Genomic DNA, 27,583 nt, shown 5'->3' on the forward strand with positions numbered 1-27,583 from the left:
CAGACAAATACCTTCAGAATTTTCTAATATTTAAATGTATATTCGATGTTAACAATTTCTCTTTTTCATTAACGCTTTAGACTATTGCCTGTCTGGATTTTAAGTTCTCTGTGTTTCGACCATCACCAGTTATTTTGCTGCCCAAGCAGCAGAACCCATAGACAGCTTTTTATGTCTCATTTCCTAATATCATTCCCCAGAATCGCATTATCTAATTCCACAAGGTTCCATTACCCTTATTTTGCTCCTGTTCATCTTATAACCTCTTTTCAAGACACTATCCATTCTGTCAAACTGCTCTTTCAAGCCGTTTGCCGTCTATGACGGAAATAAAATGTTATCGACAAACCACTAACCTGTAATTCCCTTTCTACATTTCTCATTGGTTTCCGTCAAATCTTGCTGAATGCACAAATTGAATAAAACTGAGGACAGGTTATATTCCTCTCTTGCTCTCTTGTCAACTACTACTTGCTTTTAATGTCCTTAGACTGTTGTAGCTGCAGTCTGGCTTTTGCACAACTGTGAATAACCTTTTTCTCCTTTTTTTTTTTATCCGTGCTGCTTTCAGAATTTCAATGGGTGTTGCCCAGTCAACATTCTGGAAAGATTTAGGCAAATCTAAAATTGCTCTAATCGCAGGTTTTTCGTTTTTTTCCAACTTCTAAGATAACTCGTAAGGTAAGTTTTGCCTCACGTATTCCTACGCCTCCCCAACGTCAGCCTGTATCAGTTATTCCATTCTTATACAAAGGATTCGTGTCGATAATTTTCAGCTGATACTTCGGTGATAATCACACCTGTCAGTAGCTGTGTTTTATGGAATCGGAATTATTATATTCTTCTTGAAAGAACCTTCAGAAGAATGTGTTTCGCCTGTCTCATATACCTTGCATACCAGTTGCACACCAATCTAAATAGTTTTATCAATAATTCTGACGGAACGTCGCCGACTCCAGGGATCTTGTTTCGACGTAGATCTTTGAGTATGATGTCAATTTCTTCTCGCAGTATCAATCTTCCGTCTGATCTTCATCTAGTTCCTTTTTCAGTTTCTATAACACTGTCTTCAAGTTAATTTCCTTTCTGTAACCTCACTACATACTCCTATCTTTCAGTTTTACCTTCTTTACTTATTACTGGTTGTCCACCTGAGCTCTTGATATTCATACACCTGCTTCTCTTTTCACAAAAACGTCTTTAATTTTCTTGTAAGCGGTATCTATGTTTCCCGTAGTGAAATATCCTTTTAAATCATTACATTTGCCCTCTAGCCGTACCAGATTAGCCGTTTTGTACGCTCTGTGAATCTCTCTTGTCTTCTGGTTCTCATCTTTTTCGCTATTCGATCCTCTGATGCTTCCATTATTTCATCTCTTAAACGCACCCATTCGTCTTCTGTCGTATTCCTTTCACCTTTTGTAGTCAATCATTGCCTAGTATTCCCTCTTGAAACTCTCAACAACCTCTGGCCCTTTCAACTTTTCCGTGTCCCATCTCCTTAATTTCCTACCAGTTACCAGTTTCTTCACTTTTAATCTAGAGTTCATAACCAATAAATTATAGACAGGGTCCACATCTGCCCCTAGAAATGTCTTACAATTTAAAATCTAAAGTCAGTATAGGTTTTTAAATACGTGCATAAATCCGGCGATCCTTTATAAAATCGGAACGCCACGCGCCTCTTTGCAATCGCTCGGAAATGTCTCTAAAATTAATACATTTGGAAATTTCTCTTTGTCAAACAGCAAATTAAATGCTAATCTTCTCCCAGTCATTCATGTTTTTGTTTTTTAATCAATCGTACAAGTTTCGTTCCTCCTCTCTACAGTACTTGGGTTTCTATTACTTTCCTCTTCCTTGCCCCCCTTTCCCATTCCTTTTCTCACGTCCTTTATTTCCAGCATCAATAATTACAATCTACCTGCCTGAAATTTACCTTAATTATTATTTTACTTCTCAGAAACGAATATCGAGTTTTTTTTTACTGTTACAGCTATTGATTTTCTTCTGCTTGTTGTAACCATTTCCAGTTGTTGGATTCCATGTTAGATGCAAGATCTCTTAAAACGTGTTCGTAATTAATGTAATGTTTAACACGAAAAAGCAAAACGAGGATAATGGAATGTAGTCGAATTAAGTCTGGTAATGCTGAGGGAATTAGATGAGAAAATGAGACACTTAAAGTAGTAAAGGAGTTTTGCAATTCGGGGAGCAAAATGACGGATGATGATCGAAGTAGAGATGATATAAAATGTGAACTGGCAATGGCAAAGAAAGCATTCCTGAAGAAGAGAAATTTGTTAACATCTAGTATAGATTTAAGTGTCAGGAAGTCGTTTCTGAAAGTATTTGTACGGAGTGTAGCCATGAATGGAAGTGAAACGTAGACGATAAATAGTTTAGACAAGAAGAGAATAGTAACTTTCGAAATGAGGTGCTACAGAAGGATGCTGAAGATTAGTGGGTAGAGCACATAACTAATGAGATATTGAATAGAATTGGGGAGGAGTTTGTGGCACAACTTGACTAGAAGAAGGGATCGGTTGGTAGGACATGTTCTGGGACATCAAGGGATCACCAATTTAGTATTGGAGGGCAGCGTGGAGGGTTAAAATAATAGAGGGAGACCACGAGATGAATACACTAAACAGATTCAGAAGGATGTAGGTTGCAGTAGATACTGGGAGATGAAGAAGCTTGCACAGGATAGAGAAGCATGGAGAGCTGCATCAAACCAGTCTCAGGACTGAAGACCACAACAACAACACGAAAATTGCGTGGTTACACGTGAGAGACGGTCTGATGGTCCTAATCTTCCCAGGGCACAAAAAATTAATACACAGGAAGTGTTTTGACCTCACCAAGAAATTTTGAAAAATAGTAGGCCCCATGTATACAGAATCAGTTTTTTTATTGAGATGAATATACTTTCTAACCGTTGTTTCTGAGGTACGTTTATAAGATGCCCTGTGGTCAGCAACTTCGAGTAAAGAAGGGCAGTACCAAGGGTCACAGATTTGTTGGACCCACGGGAGATCGTCACGAAGATGCTGAAGAACCTGAAATGAAATGGCAAACGCCTGGAGACAGACAACGTCTAACAGGAGAAATCAAGCTCCTAGAACCAGTGTGAAATGGGGAATGTATGAACGTGTTACAGCCCCCTCTATGTAGCCGCGGAGGGACCGCGAGTATAGGACTAGACTAACTACAACGCACAGAGGGAAATTTAAGCAGTCATTCTCTCGGTGCTCCATTCGCAAAAGGGACGGAAAGAAACCCTGCTGTGCGTTTCAGTGGAAAGTACCCTTTGCCATACACTTATCTTATGTAATGGGTGGTTGTGGATGTAGATACAGAAATTTACCCCAAGTCTGCCCGTGTCATATGGCCCCTGTTGTTCCAGTAACGCAGTACCCATTGGATCAGTAACGACACTTCTCGCGGCGTATCTTTATTGGAATATTTCTTCTTTTCACCCTAACAAGCATTTCACGTAAGGTTCTTTTAAAAGGTTTAGATTGTCTTGTAGCAAATCGGGTTTTATATTTGCTATAAAATTAGTTGGCCGCTTAATTATGTTTAATATTAAGCAAATAGCTGCACTCGCAATTTTTTTATTTGGCTGTGTAATAGTCCTCCACTGATACTTTCCATCCATACCTATTTCCTTTCCCCTCCATTCTTTGTCAGCTGAGACTAATGCTGGCTTTTTTTCTGCTTGCAGGGGCTTCGGCAAGCAAGGTTTCCAGTGTCAAGGTAAGCACGCGTCGCCTGCCTTCGCCGTCCGCTTTATCTTCTTTATTTGCCTTGTTTAATTGGCATTTCGGCAAAATCGACGGGACGCATTGTTTACAGTCTGCCTTAGCTGAAACTGTTCAAAATACAAACACGACAGCGTGAAGGACTTCCGAGAAGCCAGGGGAGTAAGTAAGTATGCAGCACTTATAAGGCGCCTGTTCGACCGATTCTTAGTATTTGGGGTCCTTACCAGTTAGGACTGATAGGAGAGATAGAGAAGATCCAACGAAGAGCGGCACATTGAGTCACGGGTCGCCTAGTCGGCACGAGAGCGTTACGGAGATGCTCAACAAACTACACTACTGGCCATTAAAATTGCTACACCACGAAGGTGACGTGCTACAGGTGCGAAATTTCACCGACAGGAAGAAGATGCTGTGATCTGCAAATGATTAGCTTTTCAGAGCATTCACACAAGGTTGACGCTGGTGGCGATACCTACAACATGCAGACATGAGGAAAGTTTCCAACCGATTTTTCATACACAAACAGCAGTTGACCGGCGTTGCCTGGTGAAACATTGTTGTGATGCCTCGTGTAAGGAGGAAAAATGCGTACCATCACGTTTCTGGCTTTGATAAAGGTCGGATTGTAGCCTATCGCGATTGCGGTTTATCGTATCGCGACATTGCTGCTCGCGTTGGTCGAGATCCAATGACTGTTAGCAGAGCATATAATCGGTGGGTTCAGGAGGGTAATACGGAACGCCGTGCTGGATCCCAACGGCCTCGTATCACTAGCAGTCGAGATGACAAGCATCTTATCCGCATGGCTGTAACGGATCGTGCAGCCACGTCTCGATCCCTGAGTCAACAGATGGGGACGTTAGCAAGACAACAACCATCTGCACGAACAGTTCGACGACGTTTGCTGCAGCGTGGACTATCAGCTCGGAGACCATGGCTGAGGTTACCCTTGACGCTGCATCACAGACAGGAGCGCGTGCGATGGTGCACTCAACGACGAACCTGGGTGCACGAATGGCAAAACGACATTTTTTCGGATGAATCCAGGTTCTGTTTACAGCATCATGATGGTCGCATCCGTGTCTGGCAACATCCCGGTGAACACACATTGGAAGTGTGTATTCGTCATCGCCATACTGGCGTATGACCTGGCGTGATGGTATGGGGTGCCATTGGTTACACGTCTCGGTCACCTTTTGTTGGCATTGACGGCACTTTGAACAGTGGACGTTACATTTCAGATGTATTGCGACCCGTGGCTCTACCCTTCATTCGATCCCTGCGAAACCCTACATTTCAGCAGGATAATGCACGACCGCGTGTTGCAGGTCCTGTACGGGCCTTTCTGGATACAGAAAATGTTCGGCTGCTGCCCTGGCCAGCTCATTCTCCAGATCTCTCACCAACGAAAACGTCTGGTCAATGGTGGCCGAGCAACTGGCTCGTCACAAACGCCAGTCACTACTCTTGATGAACTGTGGTATCGTGTTCAATCTGCATGGGCAGCTGTACCTGTACACGCTATGCAAGCTCTGTTTGACTCAATGCCCAGGCGTATCAAGGCCGTTATTACGGCCAGAGGTGGTTGTTCTGGGTACTGATTTCTCAGGATCTATGCAACCAAATTGCGTGAAAATGTAAGCACATGTCAGATCTAGTATAATATATTTGTCCAATGAATACCCGTTTATCATCTGTATTTCTTCTTGGTGTAGCAATTTTAAAGGCTTGTAGTGTAACTACTGAAACGTACACCTTTCTGAAGCTGCTTACTGTATAAATTTATTGTTCTCCCTCTACGAATTTCAGCCCTCATACTTCCCTCCAGTACTAAATTGGTGTCCCTTGATGTGTTAAAGTATTTCCTACCAACCGATCCCATCTTCTAGTCAGACTGTGCTACAAATTTCTTTTCTCCCCAATTTTACTAATTATGTCCTCTTTAGTTACGTGATTTACCCACGTGATCTTCAGCATTATTCTGTAGAATATTTTCTTTATGTCTAAACTGTTTATCGTCAATGTTTCACTTGGTATATTAACAACTAAACTGGATTTTTTACTTAAATATTTTGTGACATTTTGCATTTATTCCTATTCAGACAACTACACATAACAAAAAAAGTTTCACATCACCTCGGTTCCGAAACCTGTATAGAAAATTCGAATAGAGATCAACATAAACATCATTTCCGCCCTTTTTACTGCTCATGAAAACCACACATTGCATGTTGTACCACCATACAGAGAGACCTTCAGAGGTGGTGGTCCAAATTGTTGTACACACCAGGATCTCTAACACCCAGTAAACGTCCTCTTGCAATAATGCATGCCTGTATTCGTCGTGGCATGCTATCCACTAATTCAATCAAAGCATTGTTGGTCCACATTGTCCCACTCCTCAACGGCGATTCGGTCGTAGATCCCTCAGAGTGGTTGGTGGGTCACGTCGTCCCTAAACAGCCCTTTTCGATCTACCTCAGGCATGTTCGATAGGATTCATGTCTGAAGAACATGCTGGCGAATCTAGTCGAGCGATGTCGTTATCCTGAAGGAAGTCATTCACAAGACGTGCACGATGGGGCGCAAATTGTCGTCCATGAAGACGAATGCCTCGCCAGTCTACTTCCGATATGGTTGCACTATCGGTCGGAGGATGGCATTGACGTATGGTACAACCGTTACGGCGCCTTCCGTGACCACCACCGGCGTACGTCAGCCCCACATAATGCCACCCCAACAGCAGGGAACGTCCACCTTGCTGCACTCGCTGGACAGTGTGTCTAAGGCGTTCAGCCTAACCGGGTTGCCTGCAGACATGTCTCCTCCTGGAAGGCATATGCGACAGTCATCGGTGAAGAGAACGTGACGCCAATCCTGAGCGGTCCATTCGGCATGTTGTTGGGCCCATCTGTACCGCGCTGCATGGTGTCGTAGTTGCAGAGATGGACCTCGCCATGGACGTCGGGAGTGAAGTTGCGCATCACGCAGCTTATTGCGCATAGTTTGTGTCGTAACACGGCGTCCTGTGGCTGCACGAAAAGCATTATTCAACATGGGGGCGTTGCTGTCTGGGTTCCTCCGGGCCATAATCCGTAGGTAGCGGTCATCCGCTGCGGTAGTAGCCCTTGGGCGGCCTGAGCGAGGCATGTCAATGACCGTTCCTGTTTGTCTGTATCTCCTCCATGTCCGAACAACATTTGGTTCACTCCGAGACGCCTGGACACTTCCCTTGTTGAGAGCCCTCCGTGGCACGAAGTAACAGTGCGGACGCGATCGAACCGGGGTATTGACCGTCTAGGCATGGTTGAACTACAGAGAACATGAGCCATGTACTTCCTTCCTGGTGGAATGCTTGGAACTGATGGGCTGTCGGACACCCTCCGTCTAATAGGTGCTGCCCAAGCATGGTTGTTTACATCTTTGGGCGGGTTTAGTGGTATCTCTGAGCAGTCAGAGGGACTGTATCTGTGTTACAACATCCATAGTTAACGTCTATCTCAAGGAGTTCTGGGATGCAAAGCTTTTTTTGATGTGTGTAGTTACCACTGATAGAGATCAGCAAGTTAATTAATTAATGTCTGTAACTTATTTTCACGTAGCACTTCAAACTTTAACATGTATCTAAAATAAAAGCGCACCATTTGGTACCATATTCACTAGCGATTAATACAATGGGTTCTGCCATTTGACTTGACGAGCACGCGCGCAAGCTTAGGTCTTGGCGATACGGAAACTAGCGTCTGTCTTTGTCTGTCCACTATGAACCTCACAGACTCTAGGCGTCCACTACGGACTACAGTAAAATCCCTGAGTACCATGGAGCGTTAAGGAAATGCTCCAGGGCACACGGGAGGGAACCGGGTTTCTCTTCACCCTCAAGTGCAAACATTTTCTGACAGCTGATCGTAAGATAATAGAGACGGCCAGGTAGCAGTACACGTCTCAAGCATGCAGTTCCAGTCTACATCTATCTGGGAACCGGGGTGACGCAGAACTTTTTGTGATGATGTATTATTGCGTGGGATCTAATTTGACCCCTTCTGGAGGTACCATTGCTCCTGGAACGTAGTAGCCCGTAGGTTAACCGATAACCTGCAATATTGTTATTTGGAACGATCACTTGTCATTAAATTTTCTGCATCTTATTTGTATCCACGGGCTTCTCTGTTAATATGTCTGCACACTCTCTCCAGCATAAGTGTTTCACTTGCGTGACACTGTATTTCTCTTATTTCCCTTGAACCTGCTGCTAGGCGAAGTAAGGGATTGTGAGTGTGAACTGTAGAAGGATATCGAATTTATCTGCCGATAGCGGACGAGCGAGTTTAAAGTGCTACGTTTCACCTGAACAGGAATATACACAATGGATGTACGTGTACAGGTCGTAGACGCATGGATGACAACATATGGAAGTTTGGATTTGACTGTGAGTCGTACACAGATAGCCAAAACTGCTAAAAACTGAATATGATTCTTCATTCTTTGAATGCTGTAATTTGTGACTGCAATTATCTCTCACCTTATTTATGTCATTTCAATATAAACTAGCCATTTTTGTTACCATTTTTTTTTTACACAAAAGGAGTAAGGCGACCGCTCGTGATAAGTGGGAAATCCAGGTTTTAGTCCTGATCCGGCACAAATTTTCATTGTCGTCGTTCCATTCTACAACTGAAGGTTGTCCTTATTCGCAGTTGCGAACACATGTAATGTATTCTTGAGACAGTCTTTTAGGTGTCTGTTATTTCTTATCTTAAGTTGTGTGTTAGCGAAAATGTGTTTCTATTTTGGTAGTGTTTTGATTATTGAACAATTTCCATTTTTTATTGCATTTTCCTGGTGATTGATCATGACCACCTCGTGTATTTTCAGCCAAGAACCGGGATATCTGTTTTTATTCAAGTGAGATGGTTGTTTTCCTGTAGTGAGTATTCTGTATATTTGTAATCTATACGCTCACTCTTCGATTGTTAAGAAAATAATTATTATAAAAGTAATCATTTCAACTGAAGATGTCTAAAACAAAAAGACGTAATCATTTTGTATGCGCTTACTCAGCTGAATTATACGATGGACAGCTGATATGGATGAAGTCAGCATTCCTCTCTCAAATTACGTTATCTCTCGCGGAAAAATGACAGTGGAACCCTTCAAAAGTTTGGCCTTTTAGCTGCAAAACCACTTAAGACATCAATCAGTGGTTGACGGAGTTTCGACTGTTGGAAATTGGCCCGATTCGCTGGAAAGCCAGTTTTTCCGACACCATTTTTTCATGCAAACCAGTACCATAAAAAGTCACATATGACAGCAGTGGAAAAGAAGTCGTTTCTAAAATAGAAGATCAAAACGCTCTTCAACGAACCATTTTAGACGAGAGGCTCAATGTTTTGGCATCATTTAATTGTCTTAGAAGATCATTTGCAACACTAGCTCATGAACGTAAAACTTACTTTATTAGTTATGAAATCCAGACACAAACCAATCAGCTAATAAAATTATTAAAAAAATTAATTCTAAGTCGAATTATTTGCGAAAGAATTGTATTTGAATTCTACATGGGTAATATTTGCTTGGTTGTTACATTCCTTTAGTTATTGTGAATCTGCCTGACAAATGCATTTGCTTGTAACTATGGTATATTGTTTTTAAAATTTAAACACTACTTTTTGCATGGACATGACCTAAGTCTTTCGTTTTTTCTTAAAAAAAAGTCAAGTTGTTCATAACGATGTTAATAAACGGTGTTGAATACCTTAATGATATATATCCGTTTCATTTTTTAATCTTATTAATTCATCAATACAGTAGAGCCCTGATAATTCGAGCTAATTGGGGCGAAGGCTACCTCGAATTACAAAAAAAAAACCTCTAAAATACGGAAATATCACTAAATCAATGGGTAAATCGTGAGTAACTGTTTAATGAGCACAATAATGATTAAAAAATAAAAAGGAATATAGTACATACCTGTGTTTTATGTACATATGTGGGCGCACATTTCCAGTCTGTAAAAATGTGAATTGCAACTTAAAGAAATTGCCCATAGTCCTTTGTTTTAAAATAGAACCTCGTTTTTTAGTATCAGTCTTCTAAAAAGCCTGCTGTCTGATGGAGTAGCGTCCGCTTTCTGCTAGATATAATGCAATGCCACATCTAGCGCTGCTAGAGCCTCGGGGTGAGTGATCGCTCGTACAATTTCTTCAGCTCGTCGTCACTGTATTCAGCGTGTTGCCTAACCATTTCGACAACTGCAAGATCCATCCATTCTGGAACATCACTTGCATTCGTATTTTCACCTCCAGCAAACTTTTTCATCATTTCTACCAACGATATGACATATTCGTCTGTGTTGTAGGTATCCATTTCATTCCGTAAAATCTGGTTCCGAAACTTTTGTAGTGCCTCCGCCTTTATTTCAAATCATAACTCATCTATCCAGTAAACCTTTTATGGTAGGTCTTTTCCTTTTTAGAAATTCTTTGATGTTTCCTTCACCTTTCTCTGGAACAAAATCTTCAAAAAACCACATCTTATAACTATTTTTGTCCATCCAAGCAGATTTCTGCTCGACAGATCTAACTGGCAGTGCAGAAGCAGTGATATTTTTTAAAGCTCTAGGCTGAGCAGGCTTTTCTATAACCAGCAGCGTCAGTTTATGGTGGCCACTTGCATTCGACGCAGTAAGTACTGCTAACCTCTCTTAACGTTTTTTTTAGCTCGGGATAGCCTTTTCTTCTTTTCAGGCTAATAGTTTTAGATGGAAGCATTTAGCCCTGTTTCATCACAGTTATACAGTCAAGTAGAAAGATTTCCTTCTTTTGTAATTTTTCTTAATTTTTCACAAAACTGTGTAACAGTTTGAAAATTCGCAGAAAGTTTTTCACCGCAATTTTCAAGCAGTCTTACGCCTATCGCTTCTTCCACCTATCCATCCATCCATCTTGAACTTGCAGTAAAATGGTCCTCACCTTCGTTTAACCCACTTCTAAAAGATACAGCTTTTTCTTGCAGAATATGTCCTGAAATTCAGTTTCCTTCGTGTCTTTGTTGAGTAAACCAAGCGAACAAAGTTTCACTCGTTTTTTCATACTCAGATTCCTTCATGGACTTCCGTCCAAATGACGAAACAGAATATTTGTTTGATGAAAACTTCTCAATTTCGTCTCTATTTCTACACCAATGTCCAGCTGTTGCACACAGACTCCATACTCAGCAGCAAGGTTTTTTTTATGTTTCTCCTTTGTCTAGTCTTTCCAAAGCCTCTAGTTTCACAATCACGGGCTTGAGTTCCATTAATTTTAATGATCCTCAGTCAATAAACAGTAAAATTATGTACATGAATTAAAATTAAACTTCTAATATTTACAGGTTTAATACTTATATCTGCTTTCATTAAATCCATCATTCACGCAGTAGCTAGTTACTTGGCCATTACAAACAGGTATTGTCAAAAATAAAAGTATAATAAATTTTCATTAAAATGGTCTACTGCACTTGTTGAGAGATTCATGGATGGAATAGGAGGAATTGGCCACCAAACATTCTTTTAAATTATGTTTAAATTGTGCCTTGTCTGAAACTAAACTCTTAATGGTTGCTGGTAACTTATTGAAAATGTGCGTTGCTGACTACTGTACTCCTTTCTGGGCAAGAGTAAGTGATTTTAAATCTTTATGTATATTGTTCTTATTCCTAGTATTGACACTATGTACTAAGCAGTTAGTTGGAAAAAGAGATGTATTATTTACAAAAAACTTCATTAAGAAATAAATATACTGAGAAGCTGTGGTTAGTATGCCCAATTCTTTGAATAGGTTTCGACATGATGTTTTTGGATTTACAATACCCATTACTCTTATAATATGCTTCTGTACTCTAACCCTTTTATCTCGGTTTGTGGAGTTATCCCAAAATATGACATAATGGAGTGAAAATAAACAAAATATGCCAGTTTTTTATACTTATATCTCCTATGTCTTACACCATTCCAATTGCAAACACAGACTTGTTTAGGTGCTTTAGCAGTTCGTTACTATGTCGCTCCCAACTGAATTTATTATCGAGTTGTAGTCCCAAGAATTTTACATTCTCAACTTCTCCTATTTCCATGTCATATTTTATACACACACTAGAAGGAAATCTCTTGGAAGTTCTGAACTGCATATTGTGGGTCTTTTCGAAGTTTAATGACAGTGAATTGGCTATGAACCACTTATTAATGTCAGTAAAAATTGGATTAGCTGCCCTTTCTAAATTTATATTTGATTTACTATTTATTGTAATGTTTGTATCATCTGCAAATAAGACAAACTTGGCATCTGGTAATGTAACAGATGACAGGTCATTAATATACACTAGAAAAAGTAGTGTAGTATGTAACCTTGGGGAACACCACATGTAATTTCTTCCCAGTCAGATGATGTCTGATTGCCTACTGCTGAAGTGTTACCTAATGACACCTTTTGTTTTCTATTAGTAAGATATGACTGAAACCACTTCGCAGCACTACCAGTGATGCCATAATATTTTAATTTACTTAAAAGAATGCTGTGATTCACAGTGTCAAAAACCTTTGAAAGGTCACAGAAATGCCGGTTGCCTCTAATTTGTTGTCTAATGAATTAAGAACATTAAGGATGGTATGCACTCTACAACTGATTGTCAGGCGTTCCCAGTTAGTGAAGGGTCGACAAAGAAAGAGCAAGCGCATTCCTCGAAACCTAATGGTACCTGCCCATCTCTCATAGAAATGCATTAGCACTCTGAGGCAAAGGTTATTTCTGTGCATTATGAACGAAAATTCTTAAGTGGGACAGTTTTATCTGTATTGTACATGGAAAATCGAAAGAGAGTTCAAAATTTAACACATTTGAATGTGCGTAAAGCGTACATGCGGACAACGTATGAAAACGTCTTTTTACTCTGTGTTTTATGTAACATTTTAATTTTCTTAAAACCAGTTCGAATTACACGGAAGCTCGAAATACCGGGGCTCTATTGTATTACTAAATGGCTAAAATAGTCACCCGGTCTCAGCAGCTGCAGGCTGCGTCTCTAACGGCTTCCAGAGGCAACATGAATTTAATATTCAATATTTCATGTAATTATTGCCCGAATTTAAAAGTGTGAAATACTGTCGTAATTGTTCATTAATAGGTATAATCTTAAGTTACGTATGAAAATTACAAACTGAGTATTAGTCTTGAGGCAGATAAATTACGGCACGTAAATTATACGGACTATATTCAACCATTATTTGGGAACCAGAGCGCATAGCGACTTCCAACAAACTTTGAAAGTAATCTTAAACCTTTTCGGTACTTTTCCTCGCTGCCACCGCAACATAATGATGAAAGGAAAGAAGTTTATCACTTGGTACATTTTTCACTGTTCTTGAGATAACACTTCAGCACAGTTATTATGTTTTTATTCATTACGTCTTTACTACAAACTCTAGTCGCAACACATTTTGCAGACAGTATCCGCATATACCAATGAATGTAATTCCAGAATTATATCGATTTTATCGTTATACATGTCATACGTATATGACGTCATAAATATTGAGATGCCTGAAAAACTATATTTTTTGTGTCTTCGGCAATAAAGTTTTTACATGCTTAACGCCAAATATTTAACACATTAACTCAGTTGTAAAGTAATCAGACGTTAAAGGCTATTTTATATATGGAGTTCGATTCTTTAAAAACTGAGAAGGGGGGGATTACTGGTTACAATATAAATTGTTCAGTAAAATTCTGAACAGTTAAATAAAACCCTTAAATGCTGCGTCATAGGTCTTTAATTTTAAAATTTCTTTAGACTGCTATTTCTGGACGTTTATTATCCTGGTATGACCCGTACCACGAGTTTGTCACAGAAGTGTACAAATCTTCCATACGACCCTGTAAGAAGTAGCGCCTTTTATTAAGCCTGAACGCGATTCCTGTTCTCTTATAAAGAGCAGCTAATGCCGCAGAGTGGCTTATGTTGATGGAGAACAGATTCACTGTGCTAGACGATTGCAGCAGACAGATCTGTGTCAGTCCCGGTCGTCGCCTGTTTGCAGCGCTAAGCTGCGCCAGTCCTGCGCACACTGCGACGATGGCAGCTCGCCATTCCGTTTGATTTGCTAGACAGTCGCACAGACTGCGTCCACAGCCCTAGAGATAACTTCATCCGTGCGCCGTCTGTACGCCTGTGGAAGTCGCTCTGCTATTAACTGCAGGGACACTGGTCACCCCGACACATTTAACACGGGTAATGACGCTAATGCTGGCTTGCACAGCTGTATGCGTGCTAAGGAATTGTGTAGGGCAAGTACGGCTGATTTGCTGGCAATCGTCATTTTGGGCCATCGCGCTGCCGCTCATACACAGAGGACTACAATATAGACTATAGCAACAGAATTAAAGTATCACTTTCTCGAAACCCCGTGATTGTCTCCCACTGCGACGTAAAAATATGAAATTTGGCTCAAAGGTGCCTACAACTTCCCACTGTAATGGCGCACAAGCGTGGAGCCCTGAGACGTATCTTCGGGCTTGACGGCGCTTCAGACAGCGAAGTGTCGACATATACGAAAAAAAAAGACCAGGGTTCAGAAGCTCAGGTGACGTGTAAAGTGGGTTAATAATGACCAATTGGCACCAAATTTTACCACAATTCTGCCCAACGCCACCGGGAACATGTCACATGGCAGGATGGTCGTTACAGCCCCCTCTGAACCACATTTCACCCCTTCGTATGACTGATCTGCGATGCAGGTAAGAACCGCGACGACCGGCGTTGAAATCATGGGCTGTTCTTATGAGTGGCTGAGGAAAACATTTTGCCGCTCATAATCGACACTAAAAGGCGTCAGGAGTTGGCATAAAGGGCGTCAATGACACCACCCCTTTCCTTGGGACGTTGACTCCCGAACATTTCACTGACGAAAACGGGAGCGCAGTGCGATAAGCAGCAGGAAGACGTTCTTGGCAATCTTTGGTTCTTCTGACATCTCCCTGAAGCTTCAATCCTTCGCCGGCCGGGGTGGCCGAGCGGTTCTAGGCGCTACAGTCTGGAACCGCGCGACCGCTACGGTCGCAGGTTCGAACCCTGCCTCGGGCATGGCTGTGTGTGATGTCCTTGGGTTAGTTAAGTTTAAGTAGTTCTAAGTTCTAGGGGACTGATGATCTCAGAAGTTAAGTCCCATAGTGCTCATAGCCATTTGAACCATTTTTTTTCCAATCCTTCTTCAAGGACGTTGTGGGCTAGCAACCCCATTGAATCTGATCGAACCCCTTTGGGCTGCAGCTGGTCCGCAATTTTTGCTTTAGAGACAGTTCAAAACTAATCGACAAAAATTGGAACGTTATCCGAAACAACATAGGGGTCTTACGCTTTTCCAGTGCTCCTGTTTCACACGACGTCGGCAAACGGTTAAATAAAACAGCAAAGGGTCCTATGGACTCTCCCCCCCTGCCCCCACCCCCCTCGTTTGGCAATAACCTACTGGTACCTGCCCCCAGTTATTGAGAATTTTAGGAAGTGCATTTACAGAGTAAAACCTTCGGAGTAGTTCTAGGCGCCTGCAGGTATGCAACCACTTGACACACCTACAGTGCCAGTTGCCTTCCTGCAGCCAGGACAATCACTAGAATTATGTAGAAGTTTTCGTTAACGAAATTGGACTAGCTACAACAAAACATTCACTTTATAGAAGCCATGCTATTGCGGCACTAAGGTTTGTGGAAGAGATTAGATTAAATGATTTTTTTCCCTGTGAAATTCCGTATTTTAATGCTTTCGTAAATTCTAGTTTATTACCGAGATGGAAACACAGCAGATTATGTATTACATCTCTGTAGTTTACAGTTTTGCCAGGCAAAGGACGTGGAAGAGCAGTGAACGAGATGGATAGCACCTTGGAAGGAGAATATGAGATGAACTTCTTTTCTTTTGCTTGTGTCGTTTTTCCCGTTGATACGCAGGGTCGGCATGATTAATCGGATGTGGCAATGTTGATTGAAGGGGTGGCTGGATGCCCTTCCTGCCGCCCCCCCCCCCCCCCCTTGAACGCGGAGGAACATAGCTAAATCTAGATTGGGAGGATCTCATGTACTGATGGGCAGGATCTGTCGAGCATTGTGGAGGGTGGTTGTAAAATATAGCGTGAAATCAGAGGAGGAAATACTTGAGAGTTCCAAAGTGCTACAAGCAGTCCAGCTAGTCCGATGATTGTGTTTAGGAACTTAAAACGAATGGGACACGCTGATGGAATAGCTAGTCATCAGCCACAAACTTCTGTAGTGAATGCTAAGCGACTCTGGAGGTGCTGTAAAGGCCCGCACGCTGGACGGTGAACGACTGAAAGCGAATGATTTGGACTGATGTATCACGCTGTACCCTGTGACAATCCGATGGATGGGTTTGGGTTTGCGAATGTCTGTAGGTTGTTGCCTGCCATCGTGTGTATTGCCAGTAGTGATGTTCGGAGGAGGTGGTTTTACGTATGAAGATATTTCTTCTTGATTAGAATGTAATATCCTTACTGCGGTAAGAAAACGCTAAACGCGGAAAGAAATGAAGAAATTTTTCAGCATTGCATTGTTTACAGCAGATAAACAGTTCGCAGAGGACGATTTTCTGCATCAGCATCACAGTGCAACCTGTCGTAAAGTAGCATTTGTGAGGCAATGGTCTGTAACAGCAACATTTAATTAATGGACTGGCTCGTCCTAGTCCCGACCTGAATCCAATTTAACACTTTTGGGTTGAGTTATAACGCAGACCCCAGCGTTCACAATCAGTATCTTCTCTTATTTCGGCTGTTGACGAAGCACAATTAGTCATTGCTTCACAGACATTCAGATACTCCTTTGAAAGACATTAACACGTTCGCTGCCACTGTAATTGGCTTTGTGTTGCCACGTAACCAATTATTTGTTTAATAGAGTCTCAAACTGTATTGCTAAAAGTAATATAAAATGTATTGATTTTATAAGTAAAAGATAAAATTTACTCTCGTGAATCAAATTTTTTTTTGGAGCGCACTAAAACGTCAATTGCATATCAGTCCACATTCTGCAGAGGGTTGCCATCGACGCGCTAGTGCGTCTCGTTTATTTTTCCTGAAAATTGTGACAGTTTAGAGTAATACATTTTTATTTTATATTTAAAAATAAAACGAAACATCGTACTGACAAACTACATATTTATTGAACAAAAAATATAGTAGAAACAGTATTCAAAAACAAACACAAGATCTTGAAGAAACTTCTGAAATACAATGTATGTCAAATCTCAGAAAAGATACAATCAAGAGCTTTACCGATTACACTCAAACAAATGAAATAAATACAAAGTTCAAGAATAGTACCTACACATAACTGTCGAAAAATGAAAGAACAACGAAAGTGCTATCTGCCTTTTGAGGTGGTGAATAACACAACAATTCAAACAATACCCTGCTTTATTTGGGCAATCTGGGCACTCGTAAATCGTGTCTGTTTGTTGTCCTCGGCTCGCGCATGATCTGCACTTTTTTCTCGGTGTTTTTGATTTTCCAGTTGATTCTCGTTTTACCACAACATGTTAGGGATTTCTGACTGGTCGTTCTGCCTGATTTTGTGGCAATAGTGCTCTTATAATACTGGGTCTGAATTCTTGGAGGGGCATTTTTGTGGCAGAATATTTATTGTAAGGGCATGAGCATTTCCATAACGTGGATAAAAAGTCTCTTGTACCAGCGAATAGTCTTTCGTTCCGAGACGTAATATGATAACATCTGATCGTGCCGATCAACTCCCGCCAAAAGTATGTTGTAGTTAACAATGGCCAAGGGCTTTGATTTCTTCTCCTTTCTTTTGTTTTCAACCTCAACCCTTTCATTTGTAAATGCATTAGAAATGTAGCAAAACTCCCACTCATCACGCCACTTAACTATCGTAACTCCTTCCGCAAATCTGGCAACGGCTTCACCATTTCGTAATTTTGCCTTCTGTATTTCCTTGGGTGTATCCTTCTTATTCGTCCTCCGAGTTCCCGTGCAGTGAGTCCTCTTATCCAGGAGCAACTTAGCCAATGCGAAGCTATTATAGTAATTGTCCATGTACGCGTGGTGACCAGCATTCAACTTTTCATCCAGTAAATGAAGAACAATTTTTTGCGCATGGCTTCTTCCCCCCAAATCGTCCAGCATGCCAGTGTATACCGCGATGAAAAAATTGATAAGTGGACGTATTTTATACAACCTGTTGGATGGTTTTGGTTCGCCCTGTTTTGGATTGTCAGAAAAATGCAATGCACGTAATATTATAAGAAAACGATTAAGTGAAATGCTATCGGCAATTCCTTTCACGTGAAATAAATGGTCCTTTCTCCAATAGTCCTGCAAGTTCCTCATCTTTACATTTCTCATGTGCAGGAAAACTCCCAAGAACACTAACAATTCACCAACCGTCACATCTTTCCAACAAATTATTCGTGATTGTTCTTTGGTTCTAGACGCTGCAGTCCGGAACCGTGGGACTGCTAAGGTCGCAGGTTCGAATCCTGCCTCCGGCATGGATGTGTGTGATGTCCTTAGGTTAGGTAGGTTTAAGTAGTTCTAAGTTCTAGGGGACTGATGACCTAAGATGTTAAGTCCCATAGTGCTCAGAGCCATTTGAACCTTTTTTGTTTCCCACAGAAAGGAATAATTCAGTTGCGTTTCGATTTGTTCCTTCTACAACTTTCAGTAGAAATTCGTCCGTCAGCAAAAGACGAAAATAATCTGAGGGGGTGTTTCCCGTTGGTTGAATTAGCAGTCCCTCATTTTTTATAAACGGGCAATTCACCATTCCAACTAGCTCGCTTTCCCATGTAACACTATTATCAGCTACGTTACCAGTTGTTACCACTCCTTGTGCCCTTTCCCCGTCGCTTGGATTCACAGCCATTTCTATAGTCTCATCTAAAGCAAACTCGGCTCCGTCAGACTCTTCACTGGATTCCCACCCGTCCTCCCCACTGGCCAATTCCGTTTCCGAATCGCTTTCTTCTAATATTCGTACTAATTCCGCATCCGTTAGTTTATTGTGTCCGTAGTTTACGTTTCTTGGATTCTGAAGGGCCCGTCGTCTCACAATTGTTTTCCATTTTCAGTCCCACAACAGAGAAAAACTGTAGGGAAAAAACGCGAACCGCTCCCGTAAAAATTGAAAACAATACGTTCTTAGAGTGCCTGCACAATTGCCACATGGAATGGCTGTGACCGACTACACCGTGGTGCCTCGCAACAGCTGAGTCTCTCGCCACGCAGCTGCGTCCACGGCATGTGCACGGGTCTCGAACCCCGATTTCCCGCTCTTGCGAGCGGTCGCCTTACACTTTTTTTTTTTTTTTTTTTAAAAATCTCATTTAGTTCGCTTTCGTTCGTTGCATCTGCTCGGGGCGGACATCGTAAGACATCCGTTTAAGTTCGTTGTTGATCGATTAACTCAGTTTTTTTTATTACAGGGGGCTTCTAGCCCTCTGACCGAACACGCTGAGCTACCGTGCTGGCACCATTTGCCTACCCTTGCACAACTCCCGGCCAGACTAAAACTTCAGTATGTCGTCATCCATGTGTCCACAACATGTACTCGTACATTCATTATGTATATTCCCGTACAGCCGAGAGATTTTACTTGAAAGTCGCATTCGTGTCCGAAGGAACTTTTGCATTTTAATTCGGAATAACACAGGCAGTGCAATATCGTATTAACTCACCTACACCGGGCAAGCGACGGTCTACAGACACTCATAATGTAATTACGATTTAACTATTTTTCACCACAATTATCTTTGTTGCTCTGGAAATACATCCACAAGATTGAAAAAACCAGTAATTTGCGGTCGCCAAAACGTAGAACACAGAATACAGAGTAACGCAGCAACCCTGAGACAGATGCAAGCGTTCTGTGGTGTGGTTGCCGTCGCTACCGCAACAGCCAAACTTAGCATTGTTGAGGCGCTCTTCATTGAACAGGAGTACTAGCTTCATATCGGTCAACTCTTTCTCAGCAAACCTCTCCATACTGCTGTTTATCACCGTTTACCTACAAATAACACAGCCGGAATAAAACACACCCGAGGCAGAACCGAGGAATACTGAGTGGAAGTGTGGGAGCGAGGACTAAAGTGGACCTAAAACGTGGAGATATTTTCACAGAATGAAAGATAAGTGGGCTAACAAATTGAATAAATTATAATTACATGACTACTCTGTAATGAGCCTCCGAAGATCACGGGACGCGCTTATGCCAAATCAGTCAGAAAAAATCCCCGACAAATTTCCAAAATGTTGTCGATGGAGTTAAAGCTCAACCTGTAAATACGGGCTGGCAGTTATTGAAGTATATGAAAAAAAACGTAAATTCGTTACAAACTACAGCGTGCGCACACTGTATTCAACGTGTAACCGTCACTACAGATATTCGAATTATGTTATGTCATACGGTATTCGATATGCCTGTCATCAAAAAATGTTCAAATGTGTGTGAAATCTTATGGGACTTAACTGCTAAGGTCATCAGTCCCTAAGCTTACACACTACTTAACCTAAATTATCCTAAGGACACACACACACACACACACACACACACACACACACACACACACACACACACACACACACACACACACGCCCGAGGGAGTACTCGAACCTCTGCCGGGACCAGCCGCACAGTCCATGACTGCAGCGCCCTAGACCGCTCGGCTAATCCCATATGCCTGTCATCATTCGCGATGATGTGCTGCAGACGAATAGCGAAATTCTGCATTACTCGGTGAAGTGTCGGAACATCGATTCTGTCGATGACCTAACAACCCTACCACAACAAAGGTCAAAAATTAATTATGATTGTAGTGTTGCTCACGATGCTAAATATTGCATTTTCGGGCAACAACAAAGTTATATTATGTGGCAGGTGTCATTACAGCACAGTTAATAAAGTCGTTTCTTGAAATAATGGATAAACTAGGCGCTCATCTTTACGTGTTTCCCACGCTGGTCTCGTTGTGAACTCATGGCCCAATCGTCGAAAATCTAGGTATCGATGATTCCAAGCTCGGATGCAAAGAGGCCTAGGTGTTATTCTGCGATATTCAAAAGTCTTATAGATGTGTTTCATAAACCATTTTTGAAGATTAAACTAGGACGATGGTGATGTAAAAAAGTAGTCATCACTCCGAATTTAAGTTACACTTCTTTTTTATTACTTTTGTTGCAATCTCACGTACGTCGTTCCAAAACATCACTTCACAATATAAAACATACTTGAAAATATCTTCCTCACTATTAAAGTTCACATTTCATAAACTGACTACAATTTGCGTCTTTTTAACATGACGACCAAAGCTTGACTCTCTAATAACCTCTTAGGCGCCCAAAAATCGGAGTTACAAGTACGTCAAAGATCATAGTGACAAAAGAAAGAATACACATAAGAATAATATCATTGCAATATATACATATCGATGTATCGAAGTACCTCTACATTAATGAAATCAAATCTGAATGTTGTCACAGAAATTTGTTAAATATTTTACAGAAACACAGTAGAATATTGCTGGTATCGAGAGGTTGAGGTGAGGTGCTGTAATGGTTACGTAATTCCAAGTACCATTACAACCTCCTGAATGATAGTTTTCAGCAATGGTTTTGGGGTTATTGCTGTACACATTGCCTTTAATATAGGCCCACAAAACAGAGTGGTATGTATTCAGATCCGGAGAATATGACGGGTGATCCAGGCCAATGCCAGTGGCCTCTGGGTATCCCAGAGCCAGAATACGGTCCCCAGTGTGCTCCTCCAGGACATCAGACATCTCATGCTTCGATGAGGCTCGACCTCAGTCTTGTATGAACCACATCATGTCGAAATCAGGGTCACTTTGCATGATGGGTATGAAAATCATCTTCCAAAATCTTCACATACTATTCGGTAGTTACCATGCCATCAAGGAATATCGCACCGATTATTCCGTGACTGGAAACTGCACACCACACAGTCACCTGCTCAGCCTGAAGGGACTTCTCAGTCACGAAATGCGGATTCTCAGCCTCCCAAATGTGCCAATTTTGTTTATTGGTGACTCCAGCCAAATGAAAGTTGGCTCCGTCACTATACCAAACCATATTCACATTGAAGTTCAGTTCGTCAGTTCTGTGGACTGTAGTGTTGGCGAAACAACTGCTGTTACATGGGGTTGGGCTTAATGGCTGATGGGTTTGAATTTTGTATGGGAAGACATGCAGATCTTCAACAACAATTTGTCACATTGTCTCCTGGTTGATTCCCACCCGTTGTGCAGCTCGCCTGATCGATTTCCTGGCGCTGGATTGAAACACAGCGGGTGTCTTTTCGATGCTTTCAGGCATTTCAGCCTTTTTGGACGACCAACACTATCCGTTCTCTCAGCTCGTGAATCAAATTCTTAACTGTTAGCACACTTGGACTGGTTGTCTTCAGCTTCAACTCGCACGCAAACTTCCTCTAAGCCGCAGTTGGAATGTTATTGCTCGCACAGTAGGCCTTCACAAGCGCTATACGCTCAGGCAGGCTGTACCGTGACATTGTCAAGTGCAAATGGCCAACAACAATAAGGCGCGTGCGCATGCGCGTACTAATTCCCATCATGCCCCGCGGCCAACCGTGCAGTGTGAACGTCCTAACGCAAACCGTTCCAGAAGTTCAAATGGCTCTGAGCACTATGGGACTTAACCTCTGAGGTCATCAGTCCCCTAGAACTTAGAACTACTTAAACCTAACTAACCTAAGGACATCACACCCATCCATGCCCGAGGCAGGATTCGGACCTGCGACCGTAGCGGTCACGCGGTTCCAGACTGAAGCGCCTAGAACCGCTCGGCCACTTCGGCCGGCCGTTCAGAAGTTATGACTATTTTATTTCATATAGTTCAATAATTGTCGACCTGTATGTAACTGTAGATGTTAAATCGTAAGAGTTCTGCATGAGCTCCGTTGTGTTTCATAGGCGCTTTCAATCTCCGCCGCTTAAGAGAGATAAACTCAAACTTCCTTCTAAAGTCTAACAATCTTCTTTTTTTCGGGCGTCCAGAGGTTTCGCTAATTTTTTCCTCCGTATCTGCAAACTGTTGAGAACAATATTACAGTATGCTGATAGCTTTTATCATTACTACCGTCTAATTACAACTGAGGGCAGCACGTTTTGTATTATCGCGAAATATGGGAGAGACAACCGGTCCAAGTGTGCTAACAGTCAAGAATTTGATTCACAAGTTGAGAGAACGGATAGTGTTGGTCGTGCAAAAAGGCTGAAATGACACAGGATTTGGGCTGTACATCATTAAAAGAACGGCGTTTTTCGTTGCAACGGAATCTTCTCACGAAATTCCAGTCACCAACTTTCTCCTCCGAACGCGAAAATCTTTTGTTGACACCGAACTACATAGGGAGAAACGATCGCCACGATAAAATAAGGGAAATCATAGTTCGTACGGAAAGATACAGGTGTTTGTTCTTTCCGCGCCCTATACGAGATTGGAATAATAGAGAATTGTGAAGGTGGTTCGATGAACCCTCTGCCAGGCACTTAAATGTGATTTACAGAGTATCCATGTAGATCTAGACTGAAACACTATTTTTGTGCCTTTATGCGTTTCGTCTTTATTCTTTGCAAGACATCTTCAGTGATCTGGAACATGTGCGTATTTTTATTTATGCTATTTAGTTCACATTTAGGACGTTGCATATATAGGCTACAAACAGTTCTGGGATTTTGCATTTCTATGATGTGGTAATAATTTAAAGTTCTACTTACAGCCTGCGTGGATGTTGTTCTGCATGTTGTATTTTTCTTTGTTAGCGCTGCCCACGAAACCTGTAAGTACAACCTTAAATTATTACTGCATCATAGTAAAGTAAACTGCCAGAACTGTTTACAACTTATATTCATAACGTCTTAAACGTAAACTTAATAGTACAAACAAAAATATGTACATATCCCAGACCACCGAAGATGCCTTGCAAAGAATAAAGGCGAAACGCATATGGCATAAAAATTGTGTTTCATTCAGTTGTAATTAGACGGTTCTAAAGGTAAAAATTATTAACATACTATAATATTATACGCAATTGAGGACGACAAGGCTGCAAAAAATTGAATAGATTCAGAACAAGTTTTGAAGCTATAAATATTTTAGAGCTTTCTGCGGCTACGTGCATTCCACCTGTTGGGAGCCCCTAATATGTATATGTATATATATATATAAAGCACGCTCATGACAACGATAACCAGGTAGGAAACTTTATTATAGAACCATATAACTATTGCGGCATTTAGTTCCGTGGTGCAACACTAATAAGTCACTTGTTAGTTAACCTCAACATCTGTGTTTCCGACCTACACGGCGAAAAGCGAGATGCACTTTATGATACACAATTCTTTTAACGCAAGCTCTTTGCTGTTAAGAACGACCTGCAGAGTGCGGTAAACAAATGAGGTTACATTCCTCCGTTATTATCCTTGGATCCAGCATGAAGTAATCATCTGTTAGTGTTGTTACTGTAAACAGTTTTGACAGTTCTGGGTAAGTGGAGAAGATACATTCGCTCTAGTGAAACCAGTTCATATTGAGATAAGTTTGTGAAATGCTTTCACACAGGAGTTTTATCTTTGTACTTAGCAGCATACTGGAAGTCTATTACTGCACACGGGAAATGACCGACATTTGCCAGAGCTTAACTGAAGGTGATGACCACCAGTGATTCCCAGTATGCTGCGAAGTACAAAAATAATACTACAGTATAAAAGCGTTTCACAAACTGGTTTTGATCCATCAGAACTACAGTATGCGCTGCGTTTAATCAGAACTACTAGTACGATTTACAGTAACAACAGTAACTTTTTTTAACTGCGCGCTGTATTCATGGACAAAACAGAGGAATGTTCCCTCATTTGTTTACTCCATTGTGTAAGTTGTTCATAACAGCAAAAAGCTTGGAGTAGAGGTAGGCTCTCTAGAAGGGATAAGTAGCGAACATGAAAAAATGTTCATAGCTCTTAACGTGCGCATTTTGGAGCCCATGTCTACTGGATATTTTTCTTGCGTTGGTTCACCTCTCCGAACATGGAATGCTTTTCTAACGTCCTTTATATTTATACGAAGGAAGACTGACTAATCCTGTGAGGCTTGTAAACAAAGGGAACGGCGACGGGAGAAGTTCAGAGGACGGAGTCCTTATCTGTTCCTCAGATGGGGCCGGCTGTTGCGGACTCGAGCGCGAAGATGAGAGAGGTTCAGGCAAATAATTAATTTTCTAGAAGATAAGAAATTAAGAAAAGAAACCGTAAAAATGGGTAGTAAAATAAAAGTTAATGACAAATACAGCTCGTATAAAGTGAAATGGCTGAGATAAGAGGTCGGAGAGAGTAGGAAGAACGGACAACATTAGAGGTTGAAAGAGAGATTTTTTTTGATAGGGGAAGCTGGTTTCTTCCCCTGTAATATTAAATAACTTCTTACTACCTACAGATAAGAGCAGTCTCCTATATTTATATTATGGCGTCATCCCAACGTATGCTGTGCTGTTTTTTAACTGTTTCCTATTTCCGTAAGTTGCGCGTGAAATTTGTATGACAAGAGTCCGTGCAGTGTTTGTCTTGTCGTGTTTGGTATTATTAGCCGAAGCATCGCCGCAATGCACTTAATTGATCCATAATCGGTTTGTACGCTGGACTGTGTAACTTTATAAAAATAATTTTCAGCAGCGTGTATGTGGTTAGCAAAGTTTTCTCGTGTTAAAGAACTTGTCTCACTCTTCATTATACCTTGCTACCTCCAGTGCTGTCAGTTTGGACGTTCTTAAGCTGCGTTCATTCTCTTGTTGTCAGCCACATCATTTGACACCGATCACAAACATTCACGAGTCTGACACCATTTTCGGCAATGTACTGCGTTACGTTTTGTTGTGATTGCTGCGATCCATACATTCTGTAGATCATGCTTCATGGGTTAACATTACTGCATCGTCGTCCGCCCCCGGTAGCTGAGTGGTCAGCGCGACGGAATGTCGTACCTAACGGCCCGGGTTCGATTCCCGGCTGCTGCGTCGCAGATTTTCTCCACTCAGGGACAGGGGGTTGTGTTGTCCTTTTCATCACCTTTTCATCCAGATCGACACGCAAGTCACCGAAGTGGCGTCAACTCGAAAGACTTGCACCAGGCGAACGGGAGGCCCTAACCACACGGCATTTCCATTTACTGCATCGATGTCGTCGTCATCATCAACTATTTGGCTACCGTTGCCGTATGAAGGCATCCTGTAAATGTTTTGATACATTATGCTGTTCAGCTATACACGTTTTTTAGAATACACCCCCCCCCCTCCCCCCGCCAAGGGGACTCAGGTTACTTCCTTTTCCCTCTTTGGTTATCCCTTCCCCTTGACTGGACTGTGCTGGTTGTGTTGCTTCTCCCTTAATTTCTGCCATCTTACATCATTGGACCGATGACCTTGCTGTTTGGTTCCCTGGCCCAAATGAGCCAACCAACCATATAATACACTGACGGAAAAATATCGCAACACCAAAAAATAATTCATGTAGAGTAAAGAAATTTCGGGAATACATTTGTCTAGGTAACATATTTAAGTGATTAACAATGCAAGATCACAACGTAGTGTAAATGCAAGTTACGCCATTGCAAATGTGAAATTTTGGAACATTAATAACCGGTGTAACCGCCAAAATGTAGAATGCTAGCGTGCAAACATTGTGTCTTACAGGTGCCGGATGTCAGTTTGTGGGATGTTGTTCCATGCCTGCTGTACTTGGTCGTTAATATATGGTCGATTTATGCTTGTTCTGGATGACGGGTTTTTGTTCGATGATGTCCCATATGTGCTCGACTGGAGACAGATCTGGTGATCGAGAGGCCTAGGCAACATGTCGACACTCTGTACAGCATGTTGGGCTACAACAGAAGTATGTGGACGAGCGTTATCCTGTTGGAAAACACCCCCTGGGAAGCTGCTCATGAATGGCAACGCAACAAGTCGAATCACCAGCTTTACTTACAAATTTTCAGTAAGAGCACGTGGAATAACTACGAGAGTGCTCCTTCTGTCATACGAAATTGCATCCTAGACCATAACTCTAGGTGTAGGTCCAGTGTGTCTAGCACACAGACAGGTTGGTTGCAGGCCTTCAACTAGCGTCCTCCCAACAACACAAGACCATCTCTGGCACCGTGGCAGAACCAAGTTTCTCATCAGAAAACACAACAGCCCTGCCCTCCAGTGATCTCTCGCTTGACACTACTGAAGTGGTGGTTTGGGGTCAGTTGAATGCAGACTACAGGGCTTTTGGGTCGGAGCTGTCCTTGAAGTAACCGATTTCTAGGAGTTCGTTGTGTCGTTGTGGTGCCAACTGCTGCTCAGTTTGCTGTGCAGATGCAGTACGATGCGACAAAGCCATTCGCCGAACACGATGGTCTTTCCTCTCAGTAGTGCCACGTGCCCGTCCGGAGCCCGGTCTTCTAGCGACCGTACATTCTCGTAACCACCGCTGCCAACAACCACGTACAGTGGTAGCCACTCTTTCTGCAATAAGCATTTCTGCAGTATCGCAGGAGGAACATCCAGTTTCTTGTAGCCCTATTACTCAACCGCGTTCAAACTCAGTGACGTATTGATAATGGCGCCTTTGTCGCTAAAGACATTCTTTGATTAACTTCACCTCACCACGTCCAAACTCAAAAATAATTAACGCACACGGCCGTTACAGCGTGTGTTTAAAGGAAACCTGATTTGCATCCG

The sequence above is a fragment of the Schistocerca piceifrons genome, chromosome 1, assembly GCF_021461385.2.
Source record: "Schistocerca piceifrons isolate TAMUIC-IGC-003096 chromosome 1, iqSchPice1.1, whole genome shotgun sequence".
Classification (NCBI taxonomy): domain Eukaryota; kingdom Metazoa; phylum Arthropoda; class Insecta; order Orthoptera; family Acrididae; genus Schistocerca; species Schistocerca piceifrons.